The sequence below is a fragment of the Pristiophorus japonicus genome, chromosome 3 (assembly GCF_044704955.1).
Source record: "Pristiophorus japonicus isolate sPriJap1 chromosome 3, sPriJap1.hap1, whole genome shotgun sequence".
Lineage (NCBI taxonomy): Eukaryota > Metazoa > Chordata > Chondrichthyes > Pristiophoridae > Pristiophorus > Pristiophorus japonicus.
The window spans coordinates 77,869,715-77,890,861 of NC_091979.1; positions in this window are offsets into that span (position 1 = coordinate 77,869,715).

Sequence of the window (21,147 nt, forward strand, 5' to 3'; positions counted from 1 at the left end):
CACAAAATGGTTGTGAATTCAAGAGGCTAGTTGTTGCTGTGCAACTCTGCAAGCCATTCCTGGAGAGTATGTTCTCACAAGGTTCTGTGCTCTTTCTGAATGTAGAGTAGCGACTAGTGAGCAGCTATTAGTTTTCCAAATCACTTCTTTATATATTCTACCAAATGAATTGAAGCCATCTTTTACTCTTTCTCTGTGGATAAGCAAAGAGGACATTTTTAATTATATATGCACATTTATTCAATCACAGCAGTAGTTTTCCATGAGAGAAACAAAGTCATTCAGTTTCAGATATAAAGCTATTGTTAACTGATTTTCTTGATAAGGGATTAATTGTGGAGTTTATTGGATACAATATTTAACTAAAGGGTAGAATTGACTAACTTTCAAATTGTTAGACAACATTAATTTAAAAAACAACAAAATACATGAATTTTTGCAAATATTAACATTCATGGTAATTAACTACTTTGTTGCGGTGTATTACAACTGTTAATAGAGAAGATAATTCATGGTAAATACAATAATTGATAGGTATTGACCAATTTATTTAAATAGTTGCTTCACAATTGTATAATTTAGTTATCTCCCATGACGTTGCACATGGGTAGTCAAGAACAATTTGACTATTTCAGGTCAAGCAGGGTTAGATGGTGGGGAATAAAAGAATCAACGTGGGGAGTGTGGGAGGTGAGGAAGGAGAGGAACAGGGAGAGGCAGTGTGAGGAGAGGAAAAAGACTGGGAAAAGAGAGTTTAGGGGGATGGAAAATGCAGTTGGAAGAGGGGTGGTTATTGTAAAAAGGAAAATGAAGCAGGATAGGGGTAATCTGTGAGGGCGAACCAGTATGGAGGTTTGGAGAATAGATTGTCAGTCAGTTGGCAGGTTAGAATGCAGTCAGTGAGATTTGGAAGTTGAAATCTAGTTTAGTGTGTGGACGGAGACAAAATGATACTTGGGGTGGGCTGGGCTGTAAACTTTCTCAATTGGGGCAGGGGGTAGGGGAAGAACTGGTTCTATTGCTTAAAGGATGGGTGCTATTTGTTCAGCATTGGCACTTCAATTCTCTATCAGAAATCTACTGCTTTACACCTGTATTTTTCCATCAGACCTCCAATTCTTGCTTATGAAAATACAAGTGTTTCTTTTTTTCTTTGATTGGTACATCTACTCAGTGACTGATTCCTCTTGCTCATTTGGAGCATTCGTGGATTCTCAATACTGCAAATTTAACCGAAATGTCTTGGGAGTCTTGAGTGCTCTGCGTGGAGCTATCATGTAACATTGTGTCCAACCCCATTGCGGCCAACTAAGTTTACAGCACCACAAATGGGTGCAATACCTTTAGAACGTTGAAATCACTTTAATATATAATGGATATCCTTGTTTCCTTAATGAGTCCCTGTAAACATCCATCTGCAACAGTATATGAATAGACACAATTTGGATAATGGATAATTTAAGCCAGGTGAACCACCTTCAGCATGCCCATTCTTTAACAATGATCAATGTATGCAGACTATTGTAAGCATCAGCGTAAACATCGACACAGACTTCAGGATTTTGTACTTTAAGTTTTGAACATTGCTTTTTCATATTTCATTTACTGTAGAAGAACTGACAGCATGACTGGGACAGGCCCAGGAATGTTCCACAGGAATACACATCAGGTGGGTGGGGATAGTCTGGAATGTGTCAATGGCTGAAAACAGGAACCTCATCTCAGGTAGATGGCTGATGGAGGACCCTTTTGTCATGTAATGGAAACCCATCAGTGAGAGATCAGGTAAACTGGTCAGTGCTCAAGCCATCATCCTGGATGAGATAGCCCCGGAGCGCGGGAACCTCAGGACAAAGGAAGCTATTGACCACCCAGACTCGTTGGAGCCTTTATCCCCAGGAAGAGCCCGGTAACAAAGACACAGGCCGGAGATGTGATTCATGCTCTTTAGTTGGACTGCCTCAGGCAAAGGACTGGTTTTTGGCGTGAGGATTCAGCAAGCATTTTTCAGGGAAAAGAGAAGGAGACAGTTTGCTGCCATTTCTTTCTCTCTCTCCTCTTCTAAGCTTGTTTGCTTCGTTCAACGCATTCAAGGACCAAGCATCCGTCTGCGACGGAAACCATCATCTACGAGCAAAGAGAGCCTCACTATTTTGACTGGGAAGCTGACCTTGAGATTGGGACTTGGAAATCACAGATTGGTACTGAACCAGAAGATACACCTCATCGGGAGAAGCAGCGAGTAAGCCAAAGGGGTAACTAGTGAGCATTATCCCAGCTCACACTTCCTTTAGACCACCGCATAGTGTGAAGGGGTGTTGTGTGTCCCAACCAAGGCTTAGGGGTTTAGTGGGGAGGTTCTGCATGGATCATAGGCGTACGCAAAGTCTGTTGGACAGATTTGGTGGTGCACTATTGATCCAAGCAGGGATGGTTTAGTGGTAGGTACTTTGTGATAGGAGCCTGTTCAGATGGGCCAGTGCTGTGTGCTTTACTGTGTTTGTTTTATGCCACCAGGGTGTGTTTTACTGGAAGCAGGTGTGTCCCTTAACTTGAATAAAAGCATTGTGATGGTTGAGACCGCAAGATCTGACTATAACTGAGTATTCTGTTCATTACTATAATTCCTAGGTCTAGAACTGTTGTAAGGGGGGTGATTTGAAACCACCTAGGGCAAAACCACTTACAGAATCTGGTGACTGCGGCAGGACTCCAGTATGAGTGAACAGATAGTTATGGAAGATCTCAAGGTCAAGAGATCGGCAATGGGGATTTCCTCGTATGTATTCAGAAAAGTTAATGTAACACTGCAGTGGGTGTTACACCTGTTGCAGGCTGAGAGTCCTGAGGACAAAGCTGCTGAGTGGATGGGGAGTATGGAGCAGAAAAAGGCAAAAGAAAAGGCCATTTGGCTCCTGTGTTTGCAGAAGCAAGACCAGCTGCTCAGGGAGCAGGTTGGTAAGCTTAAGGCAGAGCTCCAAGAGTCAGAGGAGCAGTCAGCCGCAAGGGCCACCGTGGGGAACAGATTAATGGATGTGTTACACGAGGAGAGGTGTACTCAGGAGGAAAGCTCCCATAACACCGGAGAGTACCTGCAGTGCCAGGTCACTGAGGCCAAGCTCAATAAGCAGGCTGTACAGGAAGAGAACACCCGCTTAATGGGTAAAGTTGATGGGCTGGAGGAGCAACTGAGAGATATTAAGACAGCTTACAGGGTAGCTCGCAGTAGGGGGTTTGAGAGTGGGTATCACGTGCCCTTCCAAGAAGAAATCCAAAGATTGACTCAAGCTCTATCCAAAGGTTTGCTTGGTAGCCCCGGGGGAAGCTCGGGTGGACTGGGAAGAGGAAGAAGATAGCGAGGATTGGGGGCAGGGTAGGGATGTCCGACCACCGCCTGAAGCGCCACCGGGACCGATGTGTACCATATAGCAGCAGAAGTACGGTCTGCCCGTAGACGGCGGGGGTCAGGGAGCGCTGCAAAGCGATTTCGTGGTTCCATTCACCACCCCGCAGCTGCAGCATATGATCTTGGGGGTGCCCAAATTAAAGAAAGAAGGGGACCCCTCAGTTCACTTCACCGAGGTGGACCAGGTTTGGGAGATTAATGGGTGTAGCGAGGCCGAGGCTCACAAACTGTTGCTGTTTTCCCTGGATGGGAAACTGTATCAGGTCCTGTCTGCCGAAATAAAGGAGGAAATCCTGAAAGCCATGGGTCACACCCAGGGTAGTCCGTTCTCGAGTGTAGAGAGAACATGGCAGCTGGCAAGGGAAGCACCTCAGGCATTCACGGACAGGCTCTGGCCCATCTACAAAAAGATCACGGGTGGGGTGCTCGACAGAGCACAGTTGCGGGGGGGGGGGGGGCCAGAAACCATTGGCTCAAGACCCCAGTTTGCCATGAATGAGAGTAAAAGTGAAGGCCTGGTTTGACTCCAAGGACCTCATGAATACGGAGGCCGGAGTGCTCCGTCACCTGAGCCTGGCATTTAAAACCGGCTCAGAGGAGGAGGTCAAACCAAGTAAGGGCAAGGTATGTGAAATGAAGGCCAGTGAGGCTAGTAAAAATTAATGGCATCAGGAAGGGGTTAGCCCAGGGAAGGTTAGGACGTGTTTTGGGTGTGGGAAGGTGGGACACTGGAGGAAAGAATGCCGGGACCCAAGGAGGGGGCAAGGCAAAGGGGATCCCCCAGTGCCTAAGATGAAACGTGTCGGGGCGAAGGGACCGACCGCGGAATAATTTGATGTTTTGGCGGCCGCCCTTCAGACACTTTTTGTGCCAGAGCAAGGAAGGGTAGATGTTGCTGTGAGCAGGGAAATCCCGACTGCTCTGGTAATCGCACCACCCTAGCGTGCACACAGTCTGAGTTCCCGTGTTTGCTCACATACGATGAGTGGAGTCGACCATCCGTGAGGATGGGGGTGGAGAAGGTAGAGGGGAAGTACTTGGTGGATACCGGAGCTTTGAGCATGGTGATCCATGTGAGGAACCCGACCCATTCACCCTGGTCCAGCAAGGTTACATTCAGTCTCGTGGGGTTCAACGGGAACGAGCAGGCGGGCGATGTCCAGGCCATTAGCCATAGATTTAGGATCTCTCCACACCAGGTGGGAATGCATCCTAATAAAATGGGAACAGCCAGGATCAGGAGTCCTAGACTTTATGTTAGCCCACAGGATTATAGTGGATTTGAGGAATCGCTGCTTTTGGGGAGCAGTGGGTTCCGATGAGGAGAGAGAAGTTGTACTGATCCCAAGGAAAGGGGAAGGAAAAGGCAACATGTGTACCATAAAGCCGAAGGGGAGTTACAACCTAGAGCAATTGGTTAATACTACCCCGGCCAAATACCAGGCGTACGTGCGGGACAACCTCATATTGTTCACCACACACAAGCACGACTGTGGTAGGGTGACGGGGGTGGAAGTCCGAGTACAGGGAGACCCCATGTCACGGCCATAGAAGCAGTACAGTTTCCCCAGAGCGGCAGAGGCTGACTTGGAAACGGCACTGGGATCCCTGGTAGCACAGGAAGTGTTGAGCTCATAGCCACACACGTGAACTCACCACTTTGGCTGGTTAGGAAAGCGGACCAGTCGTGGAGAGCCACCGTGGACTTAACCACCGGGAGCTTAACAAAAACATCCCAGCCTGCGCGCCCACAGTCGCAGCAGTAGCTGATCTGATATGGAGTATTCCAGCAACCACAACCACATTTATGGTGCTGGACATTTCAAACGGGTTTTGGATGATTCCCCTGAAACGGGAAGACCAGTATAAGTTTGCCTTCACTTTTCAGGGACAGCAGTACACATGGGCATGTCTTCCCCAGGGATTTCATAACAGCCCCTCCAGATTCCACCAATGCATGTCAGATGCCTTAAAGGGATTCAGCTGACCCCAGCAGTTGGTGCAGTATGTGGACAATTTGCTTTTGTTCTCCAATGAGGGGGAGGAGCATGGTCCGCTGCTGGCCGAGCTGCTGGAGCTGTTGAGGGAGAAAGGTTCAAGGTCAATCCTAAGAAAGCTCAGATCAGTCAGAGAGAAGTAAAATTCCTCAGGCTGACCGTGGGGACTGGGGAAAGGGCTATAGATGAGGCCAAATGGAAGGCGGTACAGGAGTTACCAGCCCCCACGACAGTGACAGGGGTGAGATCCTTACTGGGGCTCATGGAGTACTGCAGGGATTTTATTGAAGATTACGCCACCATGGCAGCCACTCTGCTTCGGCTCTTCCGCAAGGGAGTCGGATGGGAGTGGGATGAGGACTGCACGGCCGCGTTCAATTGTCTCATGGGAGACCTGCAGTCGGCACCCGCACTAGGGGCGATTAATGGCGGGGACGACTTATTTTTGGAAGAAGCAGCCAACGGAGACAGCTTGGGTGTGGTGCTGCTCCAGGAGTGGCACGGCCAGCTGAGGCCCATGGTGTACTCATCAAGAGTCCTCACGGATGTAGAACAGGGATATTCCAATTGCAAGAGGCATCTCCAAGCCACGCATTGGGCCATAAAGCATTCACAATTCTTTACGTGATCGTCCCTGATCGTTCTACTAACCCACCATACCCCCACTCAGATGTTATTAGATGGGAGGATAAAGGACGGCACGGTGGGCAGTGCTTGCATTGCCCGCTGGATTTTATTGCTCTCACAAATGCATCTGAGAGTGCAAGGCCTGAGTGAGCCCAATTTGGCCACCAACATGGTCTAGCCTGGGATGGCCCACAAGTGTAAGGTGGAAGAGGTATGGGACGTGGACGTAGGATTCCGGGCCGGGTTACACCCAACATCCGACGAGATCTACGTCGACAGGTCTAGTTCGGTAATGAACGAGGAGCGTTTCACCAGGTGCGGGATTTATGACCCTACGGCTGGGATAGCAAGGGCCATTAAACTCCTGAGCGCCCAGCACTCCAAACTGTCGGCAGTGGTATACGTCGTTACCCATGCCGACGAGATCCTGGACCCATATACCATCTGCTCGGATTCCATATTTACGTGCAATTCATGTACCGAATATTTGGCCATCTGGGATCATCGCAGATTCACATCCATAGACGGAAAGCCCTTAGCAACAGCACTGTTGCTGAGAAAGGCCTTAGAGGCCACGGGGACCCCGCGAAGTCATTACATCCACAAACTAAAGGTTCATTCTAAGACAGAGCTCAGAGGTGAAGGCAACCAAAGGGCAGACGAGTTAGCAAAGGAGGGAGTCATATGGATTCAGCCCAGTAGTAGTGATCCAGGACAAAGGGGGGACACCAGGGAGTGCAGGGGTAGCATTGGCTCCGGAATTGAGGCAAGTCCAAGCACAGGATCCCATCCTCAAGGTCATCCTGGAGCAGCTAGCTAAGGGCGAGAAAGTAGAAGGTCCATTCGCGGTAGTGGGCAACCCTCTTTAAGGAGGATCGGTGGATAATTCCTGAGATGCACCAAAGGGAATTCCTCCAATTGGCAGGCAGCCAGGAACATGGGGAACCAGCACCAGAGTAATCGGTTGCTGCTCAAGCCCCAGAGAACACACGAATGGAAGGTAGGGGACCAGGTGATGGTCCGAAACTACGCTCGCATAGGGACGTTTGAGCCACTGTATATGGGAACTTACAGAATAGTGGATAAGGCAAGCCCCATGGTTTACACGGTTAAACTTCCAAGGTGCACAAAGTGGTTCCACGTAAACCAGTGTAAGTTGTTTAACCCGGGGGAAAGGGTAAGGAAAGGAAAGAAACACCGAGGCTCTGTAAACAGCATGGTGGACACGGGTCTTCCTCCCATAGTTTGGGACAGTGAGGACCCCGTGGTGGAGGCTGTAAGAAGGAGCACAGGATCCCACGGCCAAGGGCGCCGTGGACACCTCCTTACATGTTAACCAGGAGCACGTAAAAGGCCCAGACAAGAGGCGCCCTAGCGGGTCCACCCGGCAACATGGGTGGTATTGTACATAGTTTTCTTTTAAAGTGTTTTGGTTAGTTGTGAATGGAGCCAGACCTGTGGAGGTAGACTCTCTCACAGCAAGGTGCTTGTTAGTTTTGTTTTGCAGGAAGCCGAGGACGGAATGAGCCTGATTTGGATGTTGGCCGGAATGGGGCACAGCAGGAGAGGAGACACCGAGTTGTCCTTCTTCTACGACTGTAATGGGGGGAACGGACCCACCGTGACACAGCGGGGCAGGACAGGGGACACGGACGGGATGGCAGCCTACTTCCACGAAGGAAGGTGGCCAGGGTGGCCGGGGTCGAATTCAACAAAATACTCCAGCCATGCCAGGTTCACATACGGGAGGCCTTCCATATCGTGTCCCAGACTGAAGGTCACAGCCACACGGGTTGGGGTGACCGAGGGCAAGCGCGTATGCTTGAAGTGCAAGGGACACATTCCCCTGGGATGGTGGTGGTGGCTCAGGAAATTGAGTCAGGATACAGGGAACTAGCGGACTGGGCGAGACTAGGAAACGATATGTACTGACAGATCATGGGGACACAGAGGGGGAGTGGAAGTATGCTGGGACAAGTGGTAGAAGGAGGAACAGGGAAACATAGAAACATAGAAAATAGGTGCAGGAATAGGCCATTCGGCCTTTCGAGACTGCACCATCATTCAATATGATCATGGCTGATCATTTTCGCAACTTTAGTATGCCATTCCTGTTTTCTTATGTGTCTATGTAAGGGTTAGAAACATAGAAAATAGGTGCAGGAGCAGGCCATTCAGCCCTTCTAGCCTGCACCGCCATTCAATGAGTTCATGGCTGAACATGAAACTTTAGTACCCCCTTCCTGCTTTCTCGCCATACCCCTTGATCCCCCGAGTAGTAAGGACTTCATCTAACTCCCTTTTGAATATATTTAGTGAATTGGCCTCAATTACTTTCTGTGGTAGAGAATTCCACAGGTTCACCACTCTCTGGGTGAAGAAGTTTCTCCTCATCTCGGTCTTAAATGGCTTACCCCTTATCCTTAGACTGTGACCCCTGGTTCTGGACATCCCCAACATTGGGAACATTCTTCCTGCATCCAACCTGTCCAAACACGTCAGAATTTTAAACGTTTCAATGAGGTCCCCTCTCACTCTTCTGAACTCCAGTGAATACAAGCCCAGTTGATCCAGTCTTTCTTGATAGGTCAGTCCCACCATCCCGGGAATCAGTCTGGTGAATCTTCGCTGCACTCCCTCAACAGCAAGAATGTCCTTCCTCAAGTTAGGAGACCAAAACTGTACACAATACTCCAGGTGTGGCCTCACCAAGGCCCTGTACAACTGTAGCAACACCTCCCTGCCCCTGTACTCAAATCCCCTCGCTATGAAGGCCAACATGCCATTTGCTTTCTTAACCGCCTGCTGTACCTGCATGCCAACCTTCAATGACTGATGTACCATGACACCCAGGTCTCGTTGCACCTTCCATTTTCCTAATCTGTCACCATTCAGATAATAGTCTGTCTCTCTGTTTTTACCACCAAAGTGGATAACCTCACATTTATCCACATTATACTTCATCTGCCATGCATTTGCCCACTCACCTAACCTATCCAAGTCACTCTGCAGCCTCATAGCATCCTCCTCGCAGCTCACATTGCCATCCAACTTAGTGTCATCCGCAAATTTGTAGATACTACATTTAATCCCTTCGTCTAAATCATTAATGTACAATGTAAACAGCTGGGGCCCCAGCACAGAACCTTGCGGTACCCCACTAGTCACTGCCTGCCATTCTGAAAAGTACCCATTTACTCCTACTCTTTGCTTCCTGTCTGACAACCAGTTCTCAATCCACGTCAGCACACTATCCCCAATCCCATGTGCTTTAACTTTGCACATTAATCTCTTGTGTGGGACCTTGTCGAAAGCCTTCTGAATGTCCAAATACACTACATCAACTGGTTCTCCTTTGTCCACTTTGGAACGGATCTGCCCAGTGGGTGTGGCAATGACAGAATTCCGGAGCTGGGATCAGATGGGATCAGAGTATGGACTCCTGCGTGATCCCAGACACTCCCAACACAAAAAATTCCATGGAGTTTGTCGCACACAAGAGGAAGCCCCTGCCCACAGCCCCACAGGTACAGGCGACAGAAGTTAGGTGTCCCGCCACCACCCCAGGCCCAGGGAATGGTTTAGTTTTAGTCCCGACTGGAAATGTTTTATTCCAGGGGTGCATTACGTGGTCGCGTCAGCCATTTTAAACTTAACCGGGGTACTTCTGCCCGATTGGTGTCCAAAAGAAACTGAGCAGCTGTATGAGGCCCTCATTAAAAAAATGTTCCGCCAGTTCTTTGAACTCAGTTACGGGGATGTGAGGTGGGAAAAGTTGTACGACATGGGAGTGTACGATAATGGTAGTCCGGGGAGGCAGAGGTGAGGGGTGCTCAATGATGTCGCTACGGCGTTTAGCGCGAGTACATCTCTCGTATACAAGCTCATGGTCTCAGGGCTGTAGTAATACCCGCCTTCCTGTATGGCTCAGAGACATGGACCATGTACAGTAGACACCTCAAGTCACTGGAGAAATAACACCAACAATGTCTCCGCAAGATCCTGCAAATCCCCTGGAGGACAGACACACCAACATTAGCGTCCTCGACCAGGCCAACTTCCCCAACATTGAAGCACTGACCACACTTGATCAGCTCCGCTTGGCAGGCCACATTGTCCGCATGCCAGACATGAGACTCCCAAAGCAAGCGCTCTACTCGGAACTCCTTCACGGCAAATGAGCCAAAGTCAACCTGCAGAAGGCCATCAGCATCAGTCAGGCATTCATGACCTCGACCTGCAGTACCAAGCAAATTATTCATCCTGTGGACTCAAACCCAGCAAGTACTGTACACAGAATGGTGCCTTTCACAGGCAAGACTGTAGAACGTGGTTCTGCCCAGGGCAGAGAAACAGACCTCAGGGTTCCAGAATTCAGAGTCCGCCGAGGGTTGCTAATCGAGTAGCACCATGCTGGCGTTGCGGAGGAAACCATAGGGCTCACCAGTGTCAATTTGCTGAGTACTTATGCAAAGCCTGTAACATGAAGGGCCACCTCCGGCATGTGTGTAAAAGAAATACGACTCACCATCTAGCAGAAGAGTCAGTAGATGACTGAATCCAGTGGGGAGTATGATGATTTGGCCAGAGAGGCAGCTCAGCCCCAAGAACAAGTGCATGGAGTGCATACCTGCACCACGGATTGTCCTCCAGTGAAGATGGAAATCAAGTTAAACGGCGTTCCAGTCTTCATGGAAGTGGACATGGGAGCAAGCCAGTCAGTGATGAGCCAGGATACCTTTGAGAGGCTATGGAATGAAAAACGACCGGAACTGGTTCCAGTACAGGAAAAGTTGCGCACCTGCACCAAGGAGCTGGTCCCAGTCCTTGGTAGTGTGGATGTAAGTGTAATCCATAATGGCATAGTGCACAAGTTACCTCTGTGGATTGTTGCAGGTGATGTTCCAACGCTACTTGGAAGAAGGTGGATGGGGAAGATCCAGTGGAAATGGGAAGACCTCTTCACTCCAGCAATCGATGTTCCCCATGTTCAGAGGCAGAGAAAAACCTCACCTTCACTTGGGCCAGGCACCAGAGAACAGACCAGCACAGCATCTGAGGCAAAGACCATCCATTACGACAATGGCAATGGCGTGGCAATGATCCGACCGGAACGACCTAAAAGTACCTTCCTGGCTCCAGTGGCAGGTCTCCTGGGAAGACAGATCGTATTCACAGGCACTCTTCCGATTTTTGTGGCAAAATCACGGGAGAGAAGGATCAAGGCAGTCGACCTCGAGGACAGAGGAAAGATGGCGTCCCTGCTGCAGCGAGGTGCAGCGTGGCTGAAAAAAAAATGGCCGCGGCAATATCACGAGGTGCAATGCTGAGGGACCAACACGCGATGTCTAACAAAGGATTTGATTGTGGTAAAGCCAGCAGGGTTCTCTTAAAGGAGACCTGCAACCAACTGAACTTAAAGAGATATTGTATGCATGGCAATCAATGTAACGAACCGATTAAGATTGTGAACAAAATGTTGTTGCGAGACATCGGTAATATTCCTATTGTAAAGAACAAAATGTTGTTGCGAGATGCCGGGAATAGAGTGTTCCCAAAAGTAGCAAGCGAGCAAATTCGGGTGGGTAAAGGTGCTGATCCCGATACCCTGCCCCAGGTCTATCCAACGCTGCAGGCACCCAATGGCACAGTTCGCCACGGACCTGGAAACGAAAATGGCGCCAATATGCGCAGTCGGCCACCGTTGCCCACCACCCGGGTGGAGATGGCACAGCCCCCAGACCCAGTCGCTACCTCGGCCATGTCCGGGAGCGAAAGGTCAGAACCAATGAGTTTCCCAAACGGGACTTGGAACAGCCAGGTTCACAACACTATTAGAAAGCAGGCAGAAGATTCTGCAGCCCTCAAAGGAGGACAGGGAGACCACACACATCTGTGGCTCTGCCCACCACTAGGCAATGGCAAAGTCCCTGAGTCCTGGCAAGGTGAGCGAACCAAGCCCACCCCGCTAGCAGAGGGCGCAGCGCCGTTATCAGACGACTAGGACCCCATCCAGTTTCTCTGGAACCTGCGTCCCCGCATACCTGTACTGCTACGTCAGTACTTACCATGACTGAACCATGAATGTAATCTACCCAATCCTGGCTCACGGCCGCAAGATGTAACGAATGTAAGTCACTAAACCAAGGTGTCATTTCCTTTCTTTGTACTTGCACTGTGTCTGATCCTAATGTAATGGCTTGCTGCACAATCTCGCTGTGGAGCTGGGGGGGAAATGGATGTATGTAGCCATGGACACACACATGGATCACACCCAGAACCCACTGGAATCTCCATTGCAACATCGAACCATCCAAACTGGTAACCACTACCCAACGTTGTGACAAAAGGACTTGGGGGTTAACAGGGAGAGAGCCAAGCCAAAGCACAGCCAAGGTGCAAGGGCTATTGGCACTTAAGTCTGGGGAGAGCTAAGCCAGAGCACATAGTGCAAAGGTAATCAGCACAAAGGACTTGGGGGAGAGTGATGTTATATATGCAGATGATAGATATACTCTCTGTGTAGTCACTGTATAGTTGCATAAGATGGAGACTTGTTACCTGATGTACTATCAATAAGGTTTACACTATGTATATACTATGCTGGCACCACTAGAGGTTGCAACTGGTGGAGACTGGGGTTTCCTGTCCCTGTGGCAGAGACTGTCCACCAGAGGGCATTGTGGTGAGAGACCTGAGGGGCACCTGCATGGGTGTGCAGGGCCCAGTATAAAAGGCTGCTCACCATGCTTGTGCCTCACTCTGGAGTTGCGAATAAAGGACCAAGGTCACTACAATTTGAGTACAACACATTGCCTCGTGGAGTCATTCATAAGTGCATTACAGACATTACAGACATAACAGAGGCACAACAGAGCAGGTCTCCAGTCGTCTTGGTCATCCTCGCCACTGGACCAAGACCTAGCTCTATCAAGCCCGTGTGGTGGCTGGTGTGCAACGGTCACTACACATTAAAAAAAACAACGCACAGGCATCTTCCACCTAACTAGTCCCAGAGATTTGCGGTCGGTCCAACCACACAGTTATGGGGATTGTGTTGCGTATGCCGATAATGGGCGGGACACTATAGCCAGCGCCAGTATACAGAATAGAAAACATTGGCATCTTACAGGAGGGGGTGCACATGCGGTACCACAGGGCCCCACTTTTTGTAATAAAGTGGGAGCACGCCATAACCGGCAAAGACCTCAAGGGGTGTCAGAACAGGGGCGCACGTGTCATAGTGTGTCCCCAGCACTTGAATGTGTTCGATCGGCTAGAGTGCGGGTTTAAATCAGAGAGTGCAGAGCCTATTAATTGTACCATGGAGGTGATGGCCCAGAGCCACGTTCCACCTCAGGTAGCATATGCGGGCAATGGGACGTACTGCGTCACGACAACCGTGCACCAGTACCGGGTGCTCCGCGACTCTTGGTGTCTGGTCACCGACACTAGTTTCTGCTTCAAACCCCACATCGAAGTTCAAGTGGCCCAAGAGCGCATCCTTCCAATCCCAGAGCCATCCACGGTACACATCACGGTGAATGACACAATTCATAATCTGCAGCAGTACATCACACTGTTCGGATATTAGATTCCTTTTCTGCCCGAACACCTCGCAACGTTAATAAAAGCTGTTGAGCTCTCGCAGAAACATTATTTTACATTGGAACAGACAAACCGGAACACGGGGAAAAATTAAAGGGATACATTCCCTGCGCAGGTGGGACATTGGTTTGATTGTAGAAGTTCCTCCGTGGATCCGGATTTGCTCGCACACTCTTGTAATTATACAATTTCTCATTGTAAAGTATTTGTTGCGGCTGTCTTGCAAAAGGCGAAGCAAGGCTCTCTTTGCTCGTAGATGACAGTTTCTTCTCTCCGTCCCAGATGGAATGCTTGGTCCTTGAATGCATTGGTCGAAGCAAGCAAGCGTGGAAGAGGAGAGAGAGAGAGAGAAGTGGCACCAAATTACCTTCTCTTATACCTGAAAAATGCTAGCTGAATCCTTGCGCCAAAAACCAGTCCTTTGCCTGAGGCAGTACAACTAAAGAGCATGAAACACATCTCCGGCCTGTGCCTTTGTTACTGGGCTCTTCCTGGGGATAAAGGCTCCAACAAGTCTGGGTGGCCAATAGCTTCCTTTGTCCTCAGGTTCCCACGCTCCAGGGCTATCTCATCCAGGATGATGGCTTGAGCACTGACCAGTTTACACTGATGGGTTCCCATTACATGGGTGGTTAAGAAGGTATATGGAATGCTTGCCTTTATTGGCTAAGGCATAGAATATAAGAGCAGGGAGGTTATGCTTAAATTGTATAATACTTTGGTTAGGCCACAGCTGGAATACTGCGTGCAGTTCTGGTCGCCGTATTATAGGAAGGACGTGATTGCACTAGCGAGGGTGCAGAGGAGATTTCCTAGGATGCTGCCTGGAATAGAGAATCTTAGTTGTGAGGACAGATTGGATAGACTGGGTTTGTTCTCATTGGAACAGAGGAGGTTGAGAGGAGACCTCATTGAGGTGTACAAAATATTGAGCGGCCTTGACATAGTGGATAGTAAGGGTCTATTTCCTTTGCTGGAGTGGTCTATTACGAGGGGGCATAGTTTTAAGGTGGTTGGTGGAAGGTTTAGAGGGGATTTGAGGGGGGCTTCTTTACACAGAGGGTTGTGGGGATCTGGAACTCACTGCCTGGAAGAGTGGTGGATGAAGAAACCCACACCACTTTTAAGAGATGGTTGGATGGGCACTTAACCTGCAGGGTTACAGACCTAGAGCTGGTAATTGGGATTAGACTGGATGACTTTTTGTTGGTCGGTGCAGATATAATGGTAAGTACTGCAGGGAATAGAATATGGCCAGGGTGATCTCCTGGACTAGTTTTGATCGCCTGGCTGGGTTGGAGAGGAATTTTCCCAGATTTTTTTCTCCCTAAATTGGCCTGGGTTTTTATCTGTTTTTTGCCTTTCCCAGGAGATCACATGGCTCCAGTTGGGGTGGAGTGTAGATGTTTTTAGTATAAGGGGTGTTGCAGTGGTGTGGGACAGACTGGTTGGGCTGGGTGCTCTTTGCCTTTCCGTCATTGTTCATGAGTTTGTATGTAACCTTTAGGGCTACTGATGAAGGGCCGTGCAGCTCTTTGTCGGCTGGCGCAGACACGATGGGCCGAAATGGCCTCCTTTTGCACTGTAAATTTCTATGTTTCTATGTTTCTATGTTTCTATGTTTCTATGACAAAAGGGTCCTCCATCAGCCATCTACCTGCTTTCAGCCATTGACCCATCCGAGACTATCCCCGCCCACCTGATGTGTATTCCTGTGGAACATGTCTGGGCCTGTCCCAGTCATGCTGTCAGCTCTTCTACAGTAAATGAAATATGGAAAAGCAATGTCCAAAACTTAAATCCAAAATCCTGACGTCTGTATCGATGTTTACGCCAATGCTTACACTATTGAATATCATAAGTGAAACTTTGGACATTGGAAGTGATCTTGGAATGTTTTGGGGATGCTAAGTCGCTTTTAGTAGACAAGAATAGGTCTTTTGTAAAAAAAAAGAGTTTATTTTTTCCTGAGGGATTATGAAATAGTGTCAAATTTTATAAATGACGAACAAGGGATGAGTCTGATCCAAAGAATTGGATTCATCAACATTTGTCCTCCAATCAAGTATAGAGCAGGTATGTTCCTGTTCTATCTTCTCTTTGTAATGGCAGTTGGACCTTCTGCCCAAAGTTTGTTACATTTTATACAAGGAGAAATTTGATTGGCTAGACTTTCAGTACATTATCGCCCATTTAGTGCCCAAAGAAGCACTGAGATTCAGGCTATCGTCCATATTTGGTGAAAAATGAAAACTAGCGCCTGATTATCACCCATTTATCAGGACGCAACTTTTGGCATACAGGAAGGAGCTGCATTGCCCAGCCTATTTTTAAAAAAAAATTACGTCATCCTCATGCAAGGCCCAGAATACTGTTTATAATGGAAACTAACGCCTGATTATCGCCCAGATTATCGCTGAGCGCTACTTTCGGCATTTCGCCCATAATTCGCCCAAATGATTGCTCGCCCAAAAAGACGCTCAAGGAACGCTGCACTCACCTGACCTTAACTCGGCAGTCTGGACGCCATTTTGTAACTCAGAGGATCTTTCATAAATGGCTGCTTGAAGTGGTTGGGAGGAGAAGTAATTCGTGAGTGATTTCAAAGGGGTTTCTAAATCTTGCCAATCATCTAATCACATTGTATTTGTTGAGGACAATTTAAGAAAATTAGGATATTTATAGTGATTTATAGTGATGGGGCATGTAATTTCTCAACCAGTATTGATGACTGCTCACATTCTGCAGAATAGAGATGGGAGAAGGTTAATTGAAGAGCATTAAGTTCCCAAACAAAGAGGTAGCAGACTGCTGAGGAGGAGGAGACGTTACACCAAACGCATTTACAGGAATAAGCGATCATACCTCGACATGTCCTATAACATGTGCGTTCGAAGGCTGCGATTCTGAAAGGAGGTCATCAGTGAGATATGCCAGCTAATTAAGGGAGATCTGCAGCCTACCAGCACCATCAGGACTGCACTGCCCGTTGAGGTTAAGGTTACTGTGGCTCTTTCCTTCTATGCATCGGGTTCCTTTCAGGCCTCAGCTGGCGACATTTGCGGTATCTCTCAGCACGCCACACATTGCTGCATTCAACAGGTGATTGAAGTCCTTTACGCACACAGGATGGATTTTGGATTTTATAAACTTCCCTATCACCAGGGAGGCACAGAGTGAGCAGGCTTTGAGGTTCTCGAGAATAACAAACTTCCCAAGGTGCAGGGAACAATAGACTGTATGTACATCGTCCTTACAGGATGCGGAGGTGTTTCAGAACCGAAAGGGATTCCACTCGCTGAATGTGCAGCTTGTTGTCGACCGCAAGCAAATAATCATGGCAGTAAATGCAAATTTTTCAGGGAGCATCCATGATGCACACATCTTGCGTGAGAGCACTGTCTCTGACCTGTTTAAGAGTCAGCCACAAGGTCACAATTGGATGCTGGGGGATAAGGCCTTGCCGGCTGGCTCATGACTCCCCCCGCCCCCCCATGTAAGCCCCGGACAGAAGCCGAGAAGCACTGCAACGAAAGCCATATAGCTACACGCAATATTGTCGAAAAGAAAATTGGAGTTCGGATGCTTGGACCAATCAGGAGGCAACCTGCAATAGAAACATAGAAACATAAAAAATAGGTGCAGGAGTAGGCCATTTGGCCCTTCGAGCCTGCACCACCATTCGATAAGATCATGGCTGATCATTTCCTCAGTACCCCTTTCCTGCTTTCTCTCCATACCCCTTGATCCCCTTAGCCATAAGGGCCATATCTAACTCCCTCTTGAATATATCCAGTGAACTGGCATCAACAACTCTCTGCGGCAAGGAATTCCACAGGTTAACAATTCACTGAGTAAAGAAGTTTCTCCTCATCTCAGTTCTAAATGGCTTACCCCTTATCCTAAGACTGTGTTCTGGACTTCCCCAACATTGGGAACAACCTACCCGCATCTAACCTGTCCCGTCCTGTCAGAATCTTGTACGTTTCTATGAGATCTGCTCTCACCCTTCTAAACTCCAATGTATAAAGGCTCAGTTGATCCAGTCTCTCCTCATATGTCAGTCCAGCCATCCCGGAAATCAGTCTGGTGAACCTCCGCTGCACTCCCTCAACAGCAACAACGTCCTTCCTCAGATTAGGAGACCAAAACTGAACACAATATTCCAGGTGAGGCCTCACCAAGGCCCTGTACAATTGCAGTAAGACCTCCCTGCTCCTATACCCAAATCCCCTAGCTATGAAGGTCAATATACCATTTGCCTTCTTCACCGCCTGCAGTACTTGTATGCCAACTTTCAACACCCAGGTCTCATTGCACCTCCACTTTTCCTAATCTGCCACCATTCAGATAATATTCTGTCTGTGCGCTTTTGCCCCCAAAGTGGATAACCTCACATTTACCCACATTATACTGCATCTGCCATGCATTTGCCCACTCACCTAAACTATCCAAGTCAACCTGCAGCCTCTTAGCATCCTCCTCACAGCTCACACTGCCACCCAGTTTAGTGTCATCTGCAAACTTGGAGATATTACACTCAATTCCTTCATCCAAATCATTGATGTATATTGTAAACAGCTGGGGTCCCAGCACTGAGCCCTGCGGCACTCCACTAGTCACTGCCTGCCATTCTGAAAAGGACCCATTTATCCCGACTATCTGCTTCCTATCTGCCAACCAGTTCTCTATCCACGTCAGTATATTTCCCCCAATACCATGTGCTATGATTTTGCACACCAAGGCCCAATCTCTTGTGCGGGACCTTGTCAAAAGCCTTTTAAGAGTCCAAATCCACATCCACTGGTTCTCCCTTGTCCACTCTAATAGTTACATCCTCAAAAATTCCAGAAGATTCGTCAAGCATGATTTCCCTTTCATAAATCCATGCTGACTTGGACCGATCCTGTCACTGTTTTCCAAATGCACTACTACTTCATCCTTAATGATTGATTGCAACATTTTCCCCACTACTGATGTCAGGCTAACCGGTCTATAATTACCCGTTTTCTCTCTCCCTCCTTTTTTAAAAAGTGGTGTTACATTAGCTACCCTCCAGTCCATAGGAACTGATCCAGAGTCGATAGACTGTTGGAAAATGATCACCAATGCATCCACTATTTCTAGGGCCACTTCCTTAAGTACTCTGGGATGCAGCCTATCAGGCCCCGGGGATTCCCTATCTGGCTGTGTACCCTTTTCCTGCGGTAAGACCAACTCACCAAACGTGCTATTTGCGTCATTCTCAGTATCGTGCATGCTCCAGAGTGAATCCACCCGCAGCTCCAGTGCCGCAATGCAGTCCATCAGGAGCTGCAGCCAGATACACTCCCCCACACGTAGTTGTCAGGGACACCGGAAGCATCCCTGACTTCCCACATAGTGCAGGAGGTGCATGACATGTGTCTGAGCTCTCTGCCATGACCTAACCCCGAGATAAACTTAATTTGGCAACAACTAGGGTAAAAGGTTACTTACTGATAAAGAAAAGAAAAAGAAAAAAAACTTACCAATCACCAGCCAATCACTTACCCCCTTAGCTGTGATGTCACCTTTTGATTTCTTTCTACTTCTTTTTTGCCTTCTCTCCCTGCTGCAGCTGCACAAGCCACGCCTCTGACCCCGAACTCCTGCTGGGCCTTTATAGGCCTCGTCTCCGACTTCCCAACGACACTGCTCCCCGCTGGCCTCTGACCCCGAACTCCTGCTGGGCCTTTATAGGCCTCGCCTCCGACTTCCCAACGACACTGCTCCCCGCTGGCCTCTGAACCCGAACTCCTGCTGGGCCTTTATAGGCCTCGCCTCCGACTTCCCAATGACGCTGCTCCCCGCTGGCCTCTGACCCCGAACTCCTGCTGGGCCTTTATAGGCCTCGCCTCCGACTTCCCAACGACACTGCTCCCCGCTGGCCTCTGACCCCGAACTCCTGCTGGGCCTTTATAGGCCTCTCCTCTGACCTCCCGACGATGCTGCTCCCCGCTGGCCTCTGACCCCGAACTCCTGCTGGGCCTTTATAGGCCTCGCCTCCGACTTCCCAACGATGCTGCTCCCCGCTGGCCTCTGACCCCGAACTCCTGCTGGGCCTTTATAGGCCTCGCCTCCGACTTCCCAACGACGCTGCTCCCCGCTGGCCTCTGACCCCGAACTCCTGCTGGGCCTTTATAGGCCTCTCCTCTGACCTCCCGACGATGCTGCTCCCCGCTGGCCTCTGACCCCGATCTCCTGCTGGGCCTTTATAGACCTCTCCTCCGACCTCCCAACGACACTGCTCCCCACTGGCCTGAGCAGGTCGCTGAGTTCATTGTGGTGTGCTGCATGTTGCATAACTTAGCTATCAGGAGAGGACAACAATTGCCAGATGGGACTGCTGTTTCACCTCAGGAGAGAGGGGAGGCAGAAGAGGAGGACGAGGAAGAGGACAAGGACCTCGGGGAGGACAATCAGCCTGGTGATGAACCCATGTCCCCATGACCCTGCACTCCACTGGAGAAGCCTCATGGTAGTTACGCAGCTGCAAGACTGCGTGACGTTACGTTGGTGAAAGTTACACTTGCGTTATGTTTCATCCTTGCCTGGCCATGGCCATTGTTTGCAACACTTGCATTGATGTTTTCCCTTACGTTATTAGAAGACACTGCACAACAATTGTAAAGTTAAATTAAAAAATGTAATAATTTAAGGACTGATTTAAAATATATATATATAACATCATCCCCCCAACCACCAACAATGAACAACAATTTTTGAACAACAATATAACGAGAACACCCTCCCACCATCCCCAACAGTCAAGAAATAATTAGAAAACAATAATATACGGCACCCACCCTCCCTGGCTGCGACCATGCTTCCCTCCTCTAACTTGATCCCCTTCCCCCTGTCGTAACCCCCACTTTCCCACTTAATCCCCTAATAACGGAATCAAGATGTCTTGCAGCAGAGCACCTCAAGGGCTGCTGCTGAGGGGGGTGGGGGGTGACGTCGGCAGAATGACTTCAGTGGATCGAGGGAGAAGACGTTTGAGAAGAAACATCTTCTGAGTCAGAACGAAGTTCTTCCTCCTGTCTCGCATCTGTCGTGCTGGATGGTGGTGTGGCACCTTAGGGTGCAGTGCCATATCCTGAAACTATCGCGTGCAGCAAGGCATCGACAGAGTTGGTCGTTCACCCCATTGCCGCAACCATCTGCCCCATGCCCTCCAATATTCTGGCAGACAGTGTGGCAATGTTGCCGGTCAACCCACCAATCTCCTGGAGGAGCTCTCGACGTATGTCGATGCTTGACCGCGACAGTGACACCATGTCCTCGTTGACATTAGCCTGTCATAGCGCGTACCTACCTCGCCGACTCAACCTCCGCTGGGTCGGTGTGTGCACTGGATGACTTGGAGTGGCCTGCTGTAAGCTGCTTGGCCCCGCTACTTCATCCGTTGAGGATGACGTGGCCACAGGTACCACAGATGACATTTCTGGCTCATCATCCTCCTCCGCGGTCGTATGTTCTTCTTCT